Source organism: Biomphalaria glabrata, chromosome 13, assembly GCF_947242115.1.
Source record: "Biomphalaria glabrata chromosome 13, xgBioGlab47.1, whole genome shotgun sequence".
Classification (NCBI taxonomy): Eukaryota; Metazoa; Mollusca; class Gastropoda; family Planorbidae; genus Biomphalaria; species Biomphalaria glabrata.
In genome coordinates this window covers 6150649-6171217 of record NC_074723.1, presented here as the reverse complement: position 1 = coordinate 6171217, position 20569 = coordinate 6150649, and the positions used below count along the sequence as shown (strand labels likewise).

Genomic DNA, 20569 nt, shown 5'->3' with positions numbered 1-20569 from the left:
TTTTGCGGATTTTTTTTTAATAGAATGGGTTATTTATTACAGAACTATATGTTCACGCGAATATATGAAATAAAGCCATTTCCTGTTAGTTTCCATTGAGATATTGTTTTGAAATCCTAGATCGAAATAATTCGCATCTGTTGATTTTAATCATCTTATGAACATTTAAATAGATTACCTAGATCTTTCTAGATTATGTAACTGAAAATTGCAAAATAATAATTATGATTATAATAATATAATTAGTTTCGATGTTCGATTACTAGATCTAGACATAAAATTAAATAATATGCTACATGGGTCAATGCTGAAAAAAAAACACAAGAACTTTACCTCTTAAAACACTTTAGTTTACACTATTCAGAAAACTAAAGAAATGATTATTGATTTTAGGAAAAACAAAGACCATATTGCAGAAATTCAGATAAACAACCAAACCATAGAACAAGTACAAGAATATAAATATCTAGGTACAACTATCGACGAAAGATTAAAATTCAGATAGTTTAATAAAAATACATACAAGAAAATTCACCAGCGACTCTTCTATCTTAGAAATCTAAGAAAACTTAACATAGACAAAACAATAATCAAACTTTTCTACACATCAACTATCAGCAGTCTAATCAACTTTGCCATCACCTGCTGGTATGGTAATACTTCACTGGCACAAAGACATAGACTTAATAGACTAATTAAAAAAGCATCGTATATCACCCGAATACAGCTACCATCTCTTGAAGAGCTTTTTCAAGAAAGATGCATTTCCAAAAACACTCATGATTCTTAAGGACAACCTTCACCCATTAAACCACTGTTACATAAGATCTGAACGAAGTCTCCTTTCCATTAGGACTAAAACAGAAAGATTTAAAAACTCCTTTATCCCACTATCGGTCAGAGTGTTGTAAGATCAGCTGTCGTCATCGAGAAGTACATAAAAGTCTAACTCATAAAGCGCTGGTTATGAGTGTGCATGTGTGGGAGTGATTGCTGTTCGAATTTTTTTCATCCATATTGTTTTTGTAAAGTAGTTACGCTGAGGTTGTCAATTATAGTCAAACTGAATTTCCATATGATTGGATCAATAAAATTATCTTATCTTATCTTATCTTAAACAACGCCTTGTTTCAGCTTTTAAAAAAAAATCACGACATTATTTTTTGTAGTGTTAAAATATCTCCAGGTACAGTCTAGATATAATACATATATAGGTCTGTGGCGCCCCAGTTCGCACTTGTTATTATTAGCTATGTCAAAAAACAACAATTAAACAAACAAAAAACTTGTAATTTCTTAGTCCATTAACTTGAAAAACTTGTTTTCAAGTTTACAAATGTAGTGTAGTCGTTTAAATATTAGTGTTTTAACCAACATTATACAACGTCAATCTAATTGTCACGTATCAGTTTAATAAACCAAAATATAATTTAAAATAAGTATGTCAAGTACGCGATAACCGACTGCAGGTGTCGGATACTGTACGTGACATTTTCGATTAAAAATATGTTTAAAAATGTATAATATACAGATTTTTTTCACTATATTATACCAAGATAAACAAAGTATACATTCTACCCCCCCCCCCCCCCCCCGAAAAAAAAAGTCTTAATAACTTTGACTATTTTATGCACGCATACGGTGGAGTATGGATGGCAGCCTGGTCTTGTGTAATATTAGTGATTTATCAATAATTAAATAACAAACTTAAATACCAACAAATAACGGACAAAAAAATCACTTGTTCTGTACATGAAAAATACGTTCAACACAAACATACATACAAAACAGAGATATGTGGCATTCTTTTTAAACAAATAAAACAATCAACGTAAATAATGGAACCAAAACATTTGGCGCCAAAACGTCCCATGCGTCAAAACCGCTGCGCCAAAAAAATGACCTTCGCGCCAAAAAGGCTGCGCCAAAACGTCCTGCTTCGGTCGAAAATAGCCATGACATACGTCAACGAAGTAGATGACACCTCACAGGAAGTGATTTTGATTGGTTGAAGAAAACAATTTTATTGGTTTAAGTGACGTGTCAAAAACAAGGTCAAAAAGGTCGATATCAAGAACCTTCAGTCTGAAATGAAAATCTTGACATCCTTAAACCATAAAATTGTGAAACCATGACATCGGATTAAAAAAACAACATATCTTGTAGTTTTTGAGATCTTTAAGAAACAATTTTTTTTTTTCACTAAACTAAAAAAAAGCCGCCTATTTATTTAAAGTTTGAAAGACAAAAAAAAAAGTTGTGCGTCAGCCGGGAATCGAACCCGGATCGACTGCTTGGAAGGCAACCATGCTAACCTTTACACCACCGACGCTTATTGTTTATATCGTTAGATATCTAATAACATTTTGCTTGTACTGACGGTGAATTTTTTTTCTGGGGGATTAACTATCTAGCGTTATTATTTTATCCTCTTCTCTCTCTCTCTCTCTCTCTCTCTCTCCTCTCTCTCTCTCTCTCTCTCTCTCTCTCTCTCTCTCTGTGAGTTTGTGTGTTTGTAATTTAAAAAAAAACAAAACAAGATCAAACCATTTCTTGGCATAAGAAAATCAGTTTCGCGGTTTTCAGACATAAAAATAAATTAATCTAATTTCAAAACAACATTTTCATTTGACTCTAAGAGAACTAGTCTTGTAGGCTACATGAGACTATGTCGTCCATAGGTTGGTCAGTTCCTGGTGAGCGTGTGACGCGATTAGATCTTGTCCTTTCTAAGGAGCAGGTAATTTCGTGGTTTTTTTTCGTTGCATTTTTCTCAAAAAGCAAAAGCTCGAGTTTGAAATTCAGTGCAAATAATGGATCTTGCTACACACAACACACTGCACAGTGTTCGGTGGTCCAGCTTATAGACAAGCCAAGTGAACCATTCAAGTCGCCTACTGTAAAAACTTGCAGAATAGATAATTAGTTAATAGGAAACTTGTAGCAATGTTAATTATTAAATATTTTCTTCTTTTTTTTTTTTTTTTTTAGTTTAATTAATTTTTTATTAATTCAAAATTTTTATGAATAAAAAAAAAATTTCATCCTTATAGGCTCCAGGGGGAGTCGAACCCTAGACCTTCTGCTTACTAGGCAGACGCTCTAACCAACTGAGCTATGGAGCCACATATATTGTGAACTGTGTAAATAAAATGTTACATCTGTTAAAGTATTGTTATTGATTTAGTAGTGATTGGGGGGGGGGGGGGGTGAGTGTTCATGAAAGAGAGATTGAGAAAGAAAGAGAGAGAGAGAGGTAGAAGGAGTGAGGAAATAGATCGAGAGGGAAGAGAGAGAGAGAATATAGAGCGAGAGTAAATGAGAAAGAGTTAGTGAGAGAAAGAGAGAGAGAGAGACGAGAAAGGGGTAGGGGGTAAAGCAAGTTACTGAAAGAGAGAGGGAGAGAGAAACAGGAAGCGAGAGTAAATAAAAGAGTGAGACAGAGAGAACACGAACTAGGGGCGAGAGTAAAAAAAAAAGAAAGAGAGGGGGCCTAGAAATAGAATAGCGCGAGAGAGAGAGAGAGAGAGAGAGAGAGAGAGAGAGAAAGTCAAGATAAAATTAATAAGAGAAAATGAGAGTTAATGGGAAAAAAGTAAATAAAAGAGAGAGAGAGAGAGAGAGAGAGAGAAAGAGAAAGAGGGAGAAAGAGGGACAGAGACAGAAAGAAAGAAAACGAGAGAATGATTAAGGGCGAGCATAAAAGACAACATTGCTTTTCACAGTCACGTGGTATCACTACAGCTCCCGCCAAAAGGCTGTAGACACGCTTCCTTAAATCAGATGGTCTAATTATCGAAATAAACCATGAACAAGAAACAACAAAAACAAATATCAGTTTAACCTTATTTTATTTCACAATCATATGAAATTATATAATATACATTTACAACTGACATGTTTCATTCGGTAGGGATTCTTAAAACTGACGTCTGCTAAGTCATGAACAAAAGGTGCTGATTGCATCCATAATCTTCTTGTACATTTTTTTTGTTCACATGGACGTTGAAGCCAAACTGGACTATTGTGGAAGTGACCATTACATCTTTTACTTTCAAGGGACATCGCGGCAACGAGAAATTTAGATATAAGGAAAATATACATTAAATGTGCATTCCCCAACGGATGATCGAATGGTGAATTCTTAGGATTAAGAAATGGAAACATTTTTTTTTTTGAACGCATACCTTAAAGAAAAAAAGGAAAAAGAAACATATATTAAAAAAAATCTCGTTTTAGGCTCCAGGGGGAGTCGAACCCTCGACCTTCTGCTTACTAGGCAGACGCTCTAACCAACTGAGCTATGGAGCCACGTACAGTTTGCAGACTAGTTTAATGACGATTGTTGGGTTAAGTAACAGATGTTTGAAATAATCCAAGTGATATATTGATTTGTGCATATAAAGTCTCAGTAACCAATATATTTATACCAATATATTTACCCTTTGATCAAATGATTCAAATATCGCGTGTATTAAGACCGCTAGTACAATAGACATACCAGGGAAACGAACAACCGCCATTCACCATGACACCGGGACTTCATCTTGTGGACTGAATTGATCTTGTGTTTCATAATTTTAATTCTTTATTGATGCAGCAGTATCACACGGTATTTAAATGTAACCTTTTTTAAAACATTTACTTTCTAAATTAAGACCGACGTTTGTAGATCAAACAATACGGGTAGTAAAGCACTGTATCATGTAACAATGAATCTCAAATTACAAGATTTATAGGATGAACATAATAAAATATCAAAATAAATTGCCTAGCGAGTATTTCAGATTTCGTAAATAAGCACACACCAAGAGTCTGAAATTTAAAAAGGACCCAACTCCTGATTTCAAACGCAGACAATAATAACTAAGCTTACAGTGTTGTGTTTTCTAGAAATCAACGAACACTACTTCAGTAGTCCATTATATAACTACTTGAAACCTTTGACCTATTTTTAGAGTACGGTACAGAAAAAAAAATCAATATCTTTTTGTGAGATAGCGTTCACGTCAATAAATTACATTTTTTAAAAATTCTATTTTATTTTAAACATTAAATGACGTCATTATGTTACGTGGAGATAAAGGTCACGAGGTCAAAGTAATAGGCCTACTTCCTTTCTCCAAACACATTGCAGTGACGACACATTCTGACGTGACCGTTACACAATTCGAAAATGTGAGTGTTTGTTTCGAATGTACACCATCTGACAATATTTACCCAACAAGATGTACACATTACACAAGAATCTCTCCAAGTCTTCAATGACACTATGTCATATTATTGCAGCCTGTTTTCATGCCTAATAAAAGAATCTCTCCAAGTCTTCAATGACACTATGTCATACTATTGCAGTCTGTTTTCATGCCTAATAAAAGAATCTCTCCAAGTCTTCAATGACACTATGCCATACTATTGCAGTCTGTTTTCATGCCTAATAAAAGAATCTCTCCAAGTCTTCAATGACACTATGCCATACAATTGTAGTCTGTTTTCATGCCTAATAAAAGAATCTCTCCAAGTCTTCAATGACACTATGCCATACTATTTCAGTCTGTTTTCATGCCTAATAAAAGAATCTCTCCAAGTCTTCAATCTCTCCAAGTCTTCAATGACACTATGCCATACTATTGTAGTCTGTTTTCATGCCTAATAAAAGAATCTCTCCAAGTCTTCAATGACACTATGTCATACTATTGCAGTCTGTTTTCATGCCTAATAAAAGAATCTCTCCAAGTCTTCAATGACACTATGCCATACTATTTCAGTCTGTTTTCATGCCTAATAAAAGAATCTCTCCAAGTCTTCAATGACACTATGCCATACTATTGTAGTCTGTTTTCATGCCTAATAAAAAAATCTCTCCAAGTCTTCAATGACACTATGTCATATTATTGTAGTCTGTTTTCATGCCTAATAAAAGAATCTCTCCAAGTCTTCAATGACACTATGTCATACTATTTCAGTCTGTTTTCATGCCTAATAAAAGAATCTCTCCAAGTCTTCAATGACACTATGTCATACTATTTCAGTCTGTTTTCATGCCTAATAAAAGAATCTCTCCAAGTCTTCAATGACACTATGCCATACTATTTCAGTCTGTTTTCATGCCTAATAAAAGAATCTCTCCAAGTCTTCAATGACACTGTCATACTATTTCAGTCTGTTTTCATGCCTAATAAAAGAATCTCTCCAAGTCTTCAATGACACTATGTCATACTATTTCAGTCTGTTTTCATGCCTAATAAAAGAATCTCTCCAAGTCTTCAATGACACTATGCCATACTATTTCAGTCTGTTTTCATGCCTAATAAAGGAATGTCTCCAAGTCTTCAATGACACTATGTCATACTATTGCAGTCTGTTTTCATGCCTAATAAAAGAATCTCTTCAAGTCTTCAATGACACTATGTCATACTATTGCAGTCTGTTTTCATGCCTAATAAAAGAATCTCTCCAAGTCTTCAATGACACTATGCCATACTATTTCAGTCTGTTTTCATGCCTAATAAAGGAATTTCTCCAAGTCTTCAATGACACTATGTCATACTATTGCAGTCTGTTTTCATACCTAATATAGTCGAAGACAAAAACTCCGAAAATTCTTTTCATACACTTTCAATGGATCAGACTAACAGTTGACCATATATACAGGTCAGGTTCATAAGATCCATTGTTGGCCAGTTTTTAGTCTCGAAGAGAAAACATTGCTTTATTTAGACATAAACACAATTTTCGCCGGAATGTTGGATACACAAGGCGCACGAGATAGCTTCAATTTTTTATCATTAGTAAGCCTCAATTTAGAAAGATGGCAACACGCGAGATAGTCGTAAATCTCTAGCTTTGTACAGCGACATCTAGCACCGTGACAGAATAATCTACCGCGGTCTCAGGGGAGAAGTGGTGGCGGATAAACAAAGCGAATCTCTGGGTTACTTAAGTTACATTCCAGGATCCGGGGTTCGTATCCCGGCCACGCGCCTGGGCAGCAATCTGTCTTTAGGTACGTCTCTTTCTACCCATGTGCCCCAGACCTGTCAAACTTCTGAAATATTACATTAACCTTAATCCTAATACGATTAAAGCCAGGGGAAGAAGTTTTTTGGGGCAATATTTCCGTGACTAGGCCCGCCCCCCCCCCCTTTTTTTTGGGCACTACTCGCCCTATCCTCGTGTTTGCTCAATTCTTTTTTTTTTTGTATCCATTGAATCCACAAAAGGATTTCGAAACTGGTGTTCCAGCACTAAAAGGGTGAAAGGTCACCACAGCGTGTGATTTGTCCAGGACGAGATTAGGACAGGTTCAAAAAAAAAATGGCCGAGGATAAAAGTTTCTTGCCTTTGTAGAGTCGTAAGACTTTTAATAACGAAAGAAGTCTTTGTCCCAGTGACGTGTTGAGTTGTACTTAACAGGATTAAAGTATTATTGTGATCAGAGAGACAAGGCTAGATGACTTTAGACTAGAGTCAGAGCAAAACAGCTTCTGAAAGATCTGGTCTTTCTTTGTGCGAACTTGGTATTCATTCTTCTAAACAAAGTAAAGAAAAAGATTAGTTCAGTAGGAACAAAGTGTACATATACAAACAGATAGAAGTTTTAAATTAAGGCTAAGTACAAAAAAAAATATAAAAAAATTAGTTACATCCAAAATTTTAAAATAGTTTGTATGTGTGATAGTAAAAATAGTTCCCCTTTCAGACCTTGTGGTTTATAAGGAAGATGATAGTCATCTTCTTTCTGTGGCCTACGGTTAACGAGGGTGTCATGTGGCCAGCACAACAACCAACCGCCTTTACTTTTCCCAAACTAATGTCAGATACCCATTAGAGCTTGGTGGACAAAGATCCCGAAATTAAAAATCCCAGTCTTCACCAGGATTCGAACCCGAGCCCGGGTTCGGATGCCAAGCGCTTTACCGCTCAGCCACCGCGCCTCCGGTCTGTTTGATGATCTATAGTTATTTTAAAAAAAGTGAGTTCACATATACTAAACAAAACTATTGACTTAATATTATCAAACAGCTACTTCCGCAACAGCAATAACAACAGCAAGAACAACAACACGAGAAAGAACAAAGACAAACAGTAACAACAACAACAGCATCACCACATCGAACACCACCACCACCGACAGCAACAACAGTAATAACAACATCAACCCAACCACAACAACAGTAGCCAAACTTTGTTCCTTAATAAAAAAATCTCTACTCCGTCCATCCTTGTCTCCCCCTCTGCGTTACGCAACGTCATCATTATCTCAATGACTAGTGTTGCCCTTTTTTAAAAAATTATTTTGTGGCTTTTGTAGGAGGTCAGAGGTGATTTTTAAAATGGTATTCACATGTTAATAATAAAAACAAACTGGTACAGGCCTCCGGTAAACAGTAAAGATAAAAATAGATAATAAGACTAAACGCGTTGTGCAAATACTATATGTATAACACCAATATAATAGTTGATCTAAGCATGGGCGTAGCCAGGATTTTTTTTTTTTGGGGGGGGGGGGGGTTGGGGGGGGGGTGAATTTTTTTCTCCCCCCCTCGACCCCCCCCCCCGCGAAAAACAAATTATATGTATTTATGTGTGTGTGTGTGTGTACATAATCTTTATTACATTCTGACCCTTCATTCTTTCGGAAGACGTTTATTGTGCCCTAGAATAGGTTCTTCCATGAGTTAGTGAAAAAATTGTAGATTCCCCGACATTACCAGCAAAGGGGTCTGGGGGAGCGCTAGGAGCTCCCCAGCGCGGGGCGAAGCCCCGCCGCCAAGCACTATTTCTGATATTGAAAACCAACAAAATGCATATTCTGAGGTATCTACAGTTCATTTTCCTGCTATTAAAAAGTTCTATTTCAAAAACCTAATGTGCTATTCTTACTTACTTAGACCCTCCCTCGTCGTTCGGCGCATTTGCCATCAAGCTGTTTCCATAAAATTGTGGGTTCCCCGCCACTAACAGCAAGGGGGTCTGGGGGAGCGCCAGGAGCTCCCCAGCGCGGGGCGAAGCCCCGCCGCCAAGCACTATTTCTGGTATTGAAAGCCAACAAAATGCATATTCTGAGGTATCTACAGTCCATTTTAATGCTATTAAAAAGTTTTATTTCAAAAACCTAATGTGCTATTCTTACTGACTTAGACCCTCCCACGCCGTTCGGAGCATTTGCCATCAAGCAGTTTCCATAAAAATCTGTCACTGGTAATGTTTGAAGCCTCTTCCCACCTACCATGAGGACCTCCATGAATGAGTGGCGTCAAGTTGTACTAGGATATCATTGCAACTCTTCTTATGCGTAATTCATTTTGTAGGAGAACATGTCCCGCAAACCTCATGCGTCGTTCTCTCACAATCTTACTAAGGGGTCGACTCCCAGTTCGGCATAGGATTTCCTTGATTTAGATCCGATCTCTATAACTGACTCCTAAAATCTGTCTAAGCCATCTTTGTTGAGCTACATTTAGTGTTTTTCGATTTCGGTAGATGACTATTCACTGCAGTTTATTAATGGAGCCCTGCCACTGGTAAAAATGTGTAACCTCTCTTGAATACGCTCTTGGAATTAAGTGACTGTAGTTTGCTTTAGATTTTATATCGAAAAGAGAAGTTTTATCGTCAAAATCTTCTGTTGGGGTTTTCCACCTCAAAATGCTCTGTAAGGGGATCTTAGACTCAAAACCATCTGGAGGGGTTTTAAACTTAAAAAAAAAAGCCATCTGTAGAAGAAACTCAAAACCCCCGATTGGCTTGGCTACGCTCAAATAATTTTAGTGTGTAATTTGCTTTTTTTTTATATTGAAGAGGTATTTTTTAGCACCAAACCCTTCTGAATGGGGGTTTAAACTCAAAACCCCTTTCGGCAACGCTCATAGCATTTTGAGTGCGTAATTTGCTTTTTTTCTTACACTGAAGATGGCTTGGGGTTTAACTCAAAAACCCCTTTGACTACGCTCATAGATTTTAGAGTGAGTAATTTTCTTTTATTTATATTGAAGAGGTACTTTTTAGCTTCAAACTCTACTGGAGGGGAGTTTAAACTCAAAACCCCATAGGCTACACTCATAACATTTTTAGTGTCTAATTTGCTTTTTTTTTTATTATTAAAGAGGTATTTTTTAAACTCAAAACTGAGTCAAAACCCATTTAGCTACGCTCATAACATTTTGAGTGCGTAATTAGCTTTTTTTTATATTAAAGAGGGGGTTTATCATAATTTTAGACGGGGTTTTAAAATCAAAATCTTCCTTAACTGTGCTCTTGGAATTAGGGGATTTTCGTTTGCATTTTTTTTTTGTTTTGTTTTATAGAAGAGGGGGAGTTAACTGCAAAAACCCCAGGTAGGGGGTTTAAAACTCAAAACCCCTGGTAGGGGGTTTTAAACTCAAAACCCCTAGTAGGAGTTTTTAAACTCGAACCGCTCTGGTAGGGATTTTAAACTCGAACCCCCCTGGTAGGGGTTTTTAAACTCGAACCCCCCTGGTAGAGGGTTTTTAAACTCGAACCCCCCTGGTAGGGGTTTTTAAACTCAAAACCCCTTTGGTTGTGCTAGGGCAAGTGATGGTTTAGTATTAAAATCTCACCTAAAATAAACAAAATCAAAGCAAAAAATCAGTCACTAAATTCCGACTCCCCCCCCCCCCGGGGGGGGAAATTTATTTCGGGGGGGGGGGGGGTTGAACCCCCAAGAACCCCCCCCCCTGGCTACGCCCATGGATCTAAGTCAAGACTGTCAACATTGAATGCTGAGAACTGAGTTATTAGACTTATGCCCGTAACGTCTCTGCCCGCAACGTCTCTGCCTGTAACTTAATCTAGGAAACTTGAGACTGAGCAGCTATAAACAGATTTTATCACTAATGCATTGATACAAAAATCATTATTTTTTTCTTAATCATGGTTTGCTCACAACAGAAAAAGTATGGGAATTTTGTTTCTGATGTTTCGGTAGCACACAATAATAATAATAAACAAGTCAAAGTTAACTTTGAAAACTAGGCTAAGAGCTTAATTGATAAAACATGTCAATAATATAAGGCTGTAAAGCTACAATATTAACACAAAATTTGATCGGTAAGGATACTCTTTATTACAAATACTCACCACAAGAGGTTCTCGAGTCTACGGATCATCTACTGTACTGGGATAGGCCTATCCTGACCGACAAAATGATAGATTTTAATCGCCATGATCTGATGCTCATCGATAAAAAAGAAAAAGCCGCTACCATTATCGACACCGTACCACTGTCTCATAATTTACGAAAAACTGAGAAAAAAACAACAACGAAAATATGGGAACCTAGGCTTGGAGATTAAGCGTTTATGGAAGTTATCTAAAACAACAATATACCTCATTGTTATATCAACCGAGGGGATAATAACAACCAACCTTACAGATACCTTCAAGGCCCTTGTCATTCCTAGGAACATTCTCGTTGCCTGTCAGAGGGCGGTACTTCTGCAGACCTGCCACATCACAGAAAATTCCTAGGTGGAAACTGATAAAGGGACTACTATGAATTTTGTTTCCCTTTAACGAAACTCGACCCTGGCAGCGCCTGAGGATGAAAACTCGTTCTTTTCTAACATAATAATAATAATAATAATTATAATAATAATAATTTTGAGTAAATTGTTTGTCATTTTTTGTTTGTTTTGTGGCTGATGAAGGCATCGTGTCCCAAACGTCCTTTGTTTTACTTGATCCTGCAGGGTTACATTTATGCATGTTTATCGTATTTTCTATACAGTCGTTCAACACTCCAGCAGGAAATATTTTGTTTTTTGAGGCATAATAAAGAGAGGGTTTATCAAAGGGAGGTAACAAAATAATTATGAGCGATTCGTTTTTAAAACTGAGTTATCTTCTCCTCTCTCTAAATAAATAATCGTGTGCGAACCAACATCTGGGACTGTTATCTCTCTTCTATTTCTCTATTTGTTATGACCCTATGAACTCAATACTGAGTTGTTTTTTCCTCTCCCTATAAATATTTAAATTCTGTTTTTTTTTGTAATTAAAAAAAATAATTAAAGAAACCCCTTCAGACATTGCGATCTATTGATAGATGATGTCTGTTTCTGCAGAGGACGGTTGACGAGGGTGTCATGTGTGCATCACAACTATTAATTTTTTTTCTGCTTTCCCCAACTTAAGTCAGGTACATGTGAGGACTTTCTAATTGTGATCAAACTACCAACATCTACTCAAAGAAACAAAGTAGTATAGCCCCCTATCTAGTATTAATCTGCGGCACTTTACTCATTACTAATCTTCTATCATAAAACCTAGACCGATAGGCCTAGCCGTTCAACTGTAGTTCTACATTCTGACCTCACGTTACACCAGCTAGACCGACAGGGGCGTAACTTAAGGGTGATGCTCAAACTCAACGACACACACAGTGCACAAAGAAATCCTTTAACAAGAGTACTCCTTAGATTTGTGGGAGTGACCCAAGCGTGTCTTCAAAACCACGAAATTGAAAATACAAATCGAACCCGAGACTCCTAGGTTGGGACGCCAAACACTTTACCATTCAGTCAGCATGCCCCTTCATACTGTGCAATGGGGGACCTATAAGTAAAGTATTTTGTATTAACGTTTGTGAGCCTTTCAACGTGAAATAGAGAACACTAAATATATCTTATCTTATCTTGTATAATACAGACGTTACTTCAAAAAAGAAGATGATTACGTCCTACGCGTCATGCATTCAGTCATGCATATTAACCAATGACTTAAATTCTGCCAAGTCACTGGTTTTCCTGACTAGCTCAGGCAACCCATTCAATGCCCTAAGAGCACTAGGGAAGAAGGAGTATTTGTACAACTTTGTCCTAGCATATGGAACGAGGAATGTGCTTTTATCTTTGTGTCTTTCTGAGTATATTATTAGATTCTATTTTTTGTATTTGAAGATTATGGTTCAGTGTTTTATGTATAATTTCTACTTCACTTTTGAGTCTTCTATCCTGAAGGCTTTCTAAATTTAGTGATTTTACTAAAAGTGTTACTCTAGTCAAAAGTGAATAATCATTTCTTACGAGGAATGTGCCATTATAATATATTACTAATAACACTAATATATATATATAATAAATTACTTTATATATAAGAATACAACAAGTAAACAGATAGGAAGCCCTGCTTTTGTAGGCCTCATGGCCACGACATGTGATTTTACTGTGTCCCAGAAGGTTAATACAAACACACACACGCACACACACAAACCCAAAACTCTATTCGGCCCTTGAATTCTAAAAGTGATGATGGATGACGTACTGACTAGAAATTTGTTTTCGTTTACTTTCTTCAAATGAGGCGTGGTGGCTGAGTGGTAAAGCGCTTGGCTTCTGAACCGGGGGTCCCGGGTTCGAATCCTGGTGAAGACTGGGATTTTTAATTTCGGGATCCTTGGGCGCCTCTGAGTCCACTCAGCTCTAATGGGTACCTGACAATAGTTGGGGAAAAGTAAAGGCGGTTGGTCGTGGTGCTGGCCACATGACACCCTCGTTAACCGTAGGCCACAAAACAGATGACCTTTACATCATCTGCAAGGTCTGAAAGTGGAACTTTACTCTTGACTTTCTTCAAAGGCCAGCAATGAACAGTTTGAGATCCCGCAAACATTTGCGCGCCTCACCAGTTGCAGGAATAAAGGTAAAAAAAGAAAAAGCGGGAGGGGGGACGCGTTCGGATATTACACAACGGTGAAGTTGTTTTTTTCACCATTTCTTACAATGGGAGGGGGGTCTGAAGATTTCTTATGTAAAAAAAAAATCATTTGAAATAACATTAAAAAAAAAATTAAAGCAAACTTTTACAAACACACACACACTTTTGACATGACCACATAGGCCCATATTTACTTTGAACTTTTTTCTACACCCCGCACACGCACACACACACACACATCAGTGGTCCAACGGTTGTAGTTTTAAAGGAAAAAACCCACACACATTTCCAGAAGACCTGTTTCATTATAATGAACCCCCCCCCCTTTTTTTTTAATTTTTGAACATTTGTTGCCCTTATGGATAAATTAGTTGACATTTGAATAAAACCCAAAACATATGGTATTTTTTTAAACACTTCATCAGTTTTAGATTTACAGTATAGACATATTATGGATATCCTGGTCAGATCATTTCCTCCTAAGTTGCAAAGTTATTGTGTGTTGAACAAACTCCAATACAGTACAAAATTCAACCAAGAGATCATGACCTTAGTGACGTTCCCCCTTTCAGACCATGTCATCTATGGGTCAGATGATGAAAAGGTCATCTGTTTATATGGTCCACGTTTAAGAGGGTGTCATGTGGCCAGCACAACAACCTTCTAGTTTGACATACGTTTTCATCTCACCTTCAAATTAACTTGATATAAAAAAAAGTGTGCGTCAGCCGGGAATCGAACCCGGATCGACTGCTTGGAAGGCAACCATGCTAACCTTTACACCACCGACGCTTGCAATGTAATGTTTTTCTTTTAGACATAAAAAATTCTACCTTCATCAGTCGACTAAATCTACATTTTTTTTTAATCCAAACTTGGTTACCTTTTGATTGGCGCGGATTCAAATTTTATGCATGATTGATTCTCAGCTTGACCTTCTAATCTGTTTGCCCTCATCAATATCTATGAGCCATCGAATTGATAAAAGCTTCCGAAGTAATTATATTATTCAAAAGATATGTTTAAAATATAAAATTGGTTACATATCTTTCTATCTATCTCCAACCTGGTATCCAAGGGGAAAATGACTTAACGGGGATTTAGGCAAATGTCCGGTGGGCCGGCACCTAAGTTTGCCGATGGGGCAACATTGAAAGGGCAGCGTGGAATTAAAATATGGGTGATAATACAATAAAATATTGAATCAGAAACAACTCAAAGTGATGGTTTAGCAGTGTATAAGTGTCGAACACGCAGGACTATAGTGACACAAGGATACCTTGTCACGAAATTATCTATTATCGTTTTGTTCTGTAGTGTATACGATGATTTGTTGCTAATTCCTTTTTCTTCCTGGAAGACAAGGTTTAACTCACCAGATCAATGTCATCCTTTCCTGGAATCAACTGACTTTAGATTGTGGAAACATTTCTAATCACAATGAAGTTATTTCTGGGAAAGTCTCTAAACAAATTCTTTCAACTCTGAGAAGAAATGCAGATAGACATGGAGGAATATGGAAGAGCTGTGATGGTTGTTAAAACTGTTTGCCCTAAGCTTGTTGTGTGTTGAACCCCGGGCATGCTACCCTGCCTCATAGTGGCGCCCGGGTGGAAACGATGCTTGGAGGAAACGATTAGGCTAAAGGGTAGCAAAACAAGACTCCCGTGAGGGGTGCCTAAGGGGGTGCGAGAGCATCCTTATTGCACTGTGCGGAGCTGTAAAAAAGCTCCCACAACCTTGTCACAATCCAGGCGATGTTCCTCAAGGGGCCGTTACATAAATGTCGTGTCCCGCACAGTTAGCCTGGTATAGAAAAGGAAAATGGCGGGGGTCTTAGTGTACGCGGTCTCTTGCCGCTAGTCTGTACACCCGTCAGACAGAACAGTGTACGCTGTTCTCATTCAGGCCGGTGACAGGGAGCTCTTGTTCACTTTTGCAGGCCTAGAGTTCCAGGAGCCGAAGGCTCAACTCTACCTGACAGTTTAAGAAAAAGAAGAAGAAAATGTGTGTTGAACAAACTCCGTATTTTAATACAGTGCAATACAAAATTCAACCAAGAGGTCTTTACCTTAGTGAGGTTGCCCCTTTCAGAACTTGTGATCATTGGGGCAGATGATTTAAAGGTCATCTGTTCTTATGGCCCACGTTTAAGGAGGACGTCATGTGGCCAACACAAAGTCCAGCCGCCTTTAATTTTCCCCAACTAATGCCAGGTACCCATTAGAGCTGGGGGAATCAGAAGCGCCCTAAAGCTCCGAAACTAAAAATTCCAATATTCATCGGGATGTAAACCGAGACCCCCCCGGTTCGGAATCCAAGCGCTTTACCACTCAGCCACCGCGCTTCCTTACCTTAGTGAAGGCTTAAGAAATCGAACTTGGGTTAATAAACCTTCATTTTTTTTCGATAAACTGGACAATGTCAAGGACGCTTTATCGACTATAAAGAAAAACAAACATCGCAAAGTGGGCTCAGAAAACAATACCTGACTAATGTTCAGTATGGCCATCAACGACAGTAAACAAATTATGACTCGCCTAGTGACGAAGGCGTTTTTTTTTCGCTTTAACGTCATGGAAAATCTAACGACATGAACAATTTTCATTTATAAAACATTCTAGCCAAAATTAATTTTTCGATAATGAAACATATTCAAACCGATATAATGGTCAACCTCGAGTTTTTCCCTTGTGGCCAATGAGTTGAGATTTGTATTAATTTGGAATTATAAAAATTATGAAAACCGTCTAATAGAAAATACTCTGATGTTAACGTGGACAGCTAAAGCGAGTTGACCTTTTTTTAAAAAAAAACATATTTACCTTCATGTTTAAAATAGGATGAAACTCTATATACACATCTCCAGGCGAAGGTCTTATACAGGATCTTTAGAGCGCCTCTGAGTAATGGGTACCTGGCAATAGTTGGACTAAGACTGCTTCATTGATCCTTATGGAAATTTGTTGTGATTCCAAGGGCTCTTTTCTCATATAAAGACAACACAACAGAAACATTCACATAAATAGAACAGACACAACATAAAAGGTTCATTCAGCGACTACACACAGACATCTTGGTTTTTTCATGTTTCCTGATCAACGAGTGGCGTTGATATAGTCTGACCGAGTGAGTTACGAACGAGTTTTTGTACCGCTCTGTTCTTGTCTTGGTTGACAGCAGTCGCCCACTTAGCGACGGCCTGACGTAGTTCTGATGGAGCAGGTGGCCGTTGTCTTCCAAGATTTTTCCAGATTTATCTAAAATATTTATGTTCAAAAAGTTCCTGTAAACATGGTAATGTTGTGCGTGTAAATTTTGTTGCCCTTTTTATGATGTTTTCTAAGCGGCGCAACAGTTTAGATGAAGCGCTGCCTTGCCAAGTTATTCCGTATGTTTGCAGATCTTGCCATAAAAATGTTACGGAAGATTGCCTTTGGCCTACAATCGTCTATGCCTAGTTTATCTATCGAACTATAAGCAGGCCATCAACACTGTCTATACCAGGCATATCAAGCACGGCGTTCGGGGGCCGCATGTGGCCCGCGGCCACTTTGCATGGTCCCGCTTGGCCACCTCAAAAATAATCAAAATATTGTTAGACTATTTACCTTTTACATTTACCTTTACCTATCCCTTAGTCTGTTGGACCGTTGGGGCACCAGGCAAGACTTTTCGACCGTCTTTCTCCATTCCTGCCTTTTTTTTTTTTTTTGCTTTGTTTAGAACCTCTCTCAATGGCAGGCCCGTCCATTCTTTAATGTTGTCCTCCCATCGCTTTTTCTGTCTGCCTCTTATACTATTACGTTGGATAATAAGAGATAACAAGGTACTTGTAATGAAAAAAGTATTGGTTAAACCGAACAACGAGAGTGAGTCTGCAGTGAAAGCAAACTACATTTTGAAATGAAATGAAATGGTATTGATGCAAAGCTACTGGCAAAAATAAGAGAGACTGATGCTAATTTAAAATTTGCTCATTTTCAGTGCATTCTTATATTAAGAAAAATTCAGCGCGAAGCAATTACAGTTCCAACATGTCATAAGACCAGTTTCAGTCGCTCTCAATTTTATTTGTGCCCGTGGTTTAAATGCTCGCCAATTTTCAATGTTTCTGGATGACTTTGGACACGAATTTGTTTGTTTTCCCTACTACACAGAAGTCCGCTGGCTCTCCAGTCATAAAGTATTGAAGAGATTTTTTGCACTGCGTGAAGAAATTGTATTGTTTCTGAACATGAAAGGTGAACCTGTTGAACATTTCCATACTGACGAATGGGTTCAGGATTTTGCATGTATAGTTGATCTCAATAGTTATCTACAAGACCTGGGACGGTTGCCTCACTTGCCACCCCTTAAGGCCGCTACTGGATGTATGAAATGTTAAGTAGAGTGGCATAACTTCTTGGCTATCTATCAACATTGTGCAACATAACCGCTTGGCTACTTATGGAAAAGAGTAAGGCATTACCTATAGGCTACCTATGAAAAGAGTGTGGCTTAACCGCTTGGCTACCTTTCAAGAGAGTATAGCTGATAAGCTGCCTATCGAAAGACTGTAGTATAACCGCTTGAATGTGGCATAACCGCATGGCTACCTACTAGGAATATGTAGCACAACCGCATGGCTACCTACTAGAAATATGTAGCATAACTGCTTGGCTACCTATCAAGAGTATAAAGCGCAGTTCAGTTTGCATCCTGACTCCAGCTGATTTGAGTTTAGTTAGCCACTTAAGTCAGGCACGGAAAGGTTAGAACATTATTTACTTGACAACAAAACAATTATTTGACCTACGCACACTGAGCATTAGAGATGCAAAATAGAATTTTTTTTTTCTTTTCATCCCTATTTTAGATAATTAAAGAAAGTACTGGAAAGAAGTCAAACGTGTGGTAGGCGTCCTACTAAACTAAGTGCTGTCAGGCCGGAATCATAAACAAGAGGCATGAAGCTAAAAAAAAAAAAGTAGCGTAAGCAAAAAAGGCATAAACCCCTCCCCACACCCCGCCCCGCAACAAAATCCTTGAACTTGAAAGTCAGCGTTGAACAATCATCGTCGGACTGGATTGCGGACATCATCACCGTCAAATATTAACGAGTCGAGTCAAAATGGCGTCGGGATTTTATGGCTTCGTCGAACTGTGGAGCGAATTTTCGAGGGTTCAAATATCACAGCGTCACAGGCTGGACATGTCCCGCAGACCGTATTTCGGGCATCAGTGTTGTAAGACAAAGTGACTATATCCTTATTTGCCATCATTTCTGAAGGCGCGTCCAAACCTTATTCTGCAAACAAGAGCGATAAACAGTTTGGCTTTTGCTACAAGGGACGTAAGAGAGAATGCCGGGGGTTGTGTCCCTTTAAAACTCCAACGATAAGTAAACTGTGCAAGGTACAGTTCACGTTTTGTGACGCTGTGTTGGGAAGGGAGGAGGTGGACTCATTACGGTGGAAAAGAAAGTCCCCAGGTAATGTTAACATTCATGACTTAATGAGAAAATAGGTCAGATTTGTTGTTTCAGATGTCCTGAAGGTCCGAGAACTTCCGGTTCCCTTTTATGGACCTCTTGACCAGGGAAAGGCTTTTATCCATAGCCAGGATGAGGCATCGGCTCTTCACCAATCCCTCTGTCCGAAATCCCGCCTTATCCGAAACGATCATGTACTCTCGTCCGGTATGTCGCAGGACACGACCCCCTTGAGCCCCACACGAGTATCCCCCTCTCGTGCGAGGCCGGAGGCCGAGCCGCGTGGGGGCCTTTCGTATGCCTATACTGTCCCACCGAACCCGTGCGAGGGTCCATCACAGCGCGTATGGCCCCCGTTGGGAAACGAATCAGTGGGGGGTTGGACGGGTTAGCGAGCCTTTGTTACATCCCTACCACGTGCAGTGTACAGTCTCTCGACCGTACGAGTGGTAACTCACTGAGAGCTATGTGCGCTACCATTCTTTGCCTATCCGCATCCCCCGGCGGACGTTTCCACGGAGGCGCCACATCCTCCGTCAGGTTTGTTGTTGAATTCTTTATAGCACACAACAGCTCAGTCACCATAGCATCAAGACTTAGGCAGTAATTATTTGGCTGATGCACGGTCATTAGATAAGTGGTCATCTAATTTTATAAGATGACCACCTACAATTAATGCTTTCTTTTGTGGACTTGTTAATATCTTAAATACTATAAATTTATATAAATGAATAGTACAAAAAAATGCGTCAGCCGGGAATCGAACCCGGATCGATTGCTTGGAAGGCAATTGCATCAGCATCTACTGCCCTCCTCACTCTAACCCTCTAAGTTGGGGGGGGGGGGAGATTGCATCTACTGCCCTCATTAACCCTCTAAGTGGGGGGGGGGGCCGATTGCATCTACTGCCCTCGTTACTCTAGCCCTCTAAGTGGGGGGGGGGCGAATGCGTCTACTGCCCTCCTTACTCTAGCCCTCTAAGTGGGGGGGGGGGAGAGAAAGCATCCTCCCTCTGAGGGGGGGGGGACGGTCCTATTTTTAATGGAGAAATTTTTTATGAGCAAAATTAGTTGAATATCTATATAATATAAGCTACATGTATCATTTACAAATTAGCTTTTTAAAAAAATATTATTTTTCGATTTTTTTTTTTAAATCCTTATTCTAAATTTGTGGACTTCGCCCCGAACCCCACTTAGACCCTAGCTGTCAAGAGAAAGGCCACAACATGACTAGTTTTTTTTTGCTGAAGGTTGTGAAACACTTTTTTTTTTAAATTCTCATATTGTTTCTTACTAAAATAATATTGCAAAAATCTTTGATTCAGTTCGGTCAAGGTAAGGACAGTTCGTTCGTACCGATCAGTTTTAAAGTTCGGGTTCTGTTTGGTTCGGTCGTAAGTGAGGTTTGAGTTCG

At 38.5% G+C, this 20569-nt stretch overlaps 1 protein-coding gene and 4 non-coding genes across 5 annotated transcripts in view; 1 reads left to right on the top strand and 4 right to left on the bottom strand.

Annotated features, from left to right (window-relative positions):
* Nucleotides 1-20569, top strand: part of LOC106070416 (GTPase IMAP family member 7-like) — a 374699-nt gene that overhangs the window by 18231 nt on the left and 335899 nt on the right. The window lies entirely within an intron of this gene.
* On the bottom strand, nucleotides 2261-2332 carry Trnag-ucc (transfer RNA glycine (anticodon UCC)). The gene has a single exon. It is a non-coding gene; the product is annotated as a tRNA-Gly (tRNA).
* Trnat-agu (transfer RNA threonine (anticodon AGU)) lies at nucleotides 3052-3125 on the bottom strand. The gene has a single exon. It is a non-coding gene; the product is annotated as a tRNA-Thr (tRNA).
* On the bottom strand, nucleotides 4238-4311 carry Trnat-agu (transfer RNA threonine (anticodon AGU)). Its single transcript has one exon. It is a non-coding gene; the product is annotated as a tRNA-Thr (tRNA).
* Trnag-ucc (transfer RNA glycine (anticodon UCC)) lies at nucleotides 14401-14472 on the bottom strand. The gene has a single exon. It is a non-coding gene; the product is annotated as a tRNA-Gly (tRNA).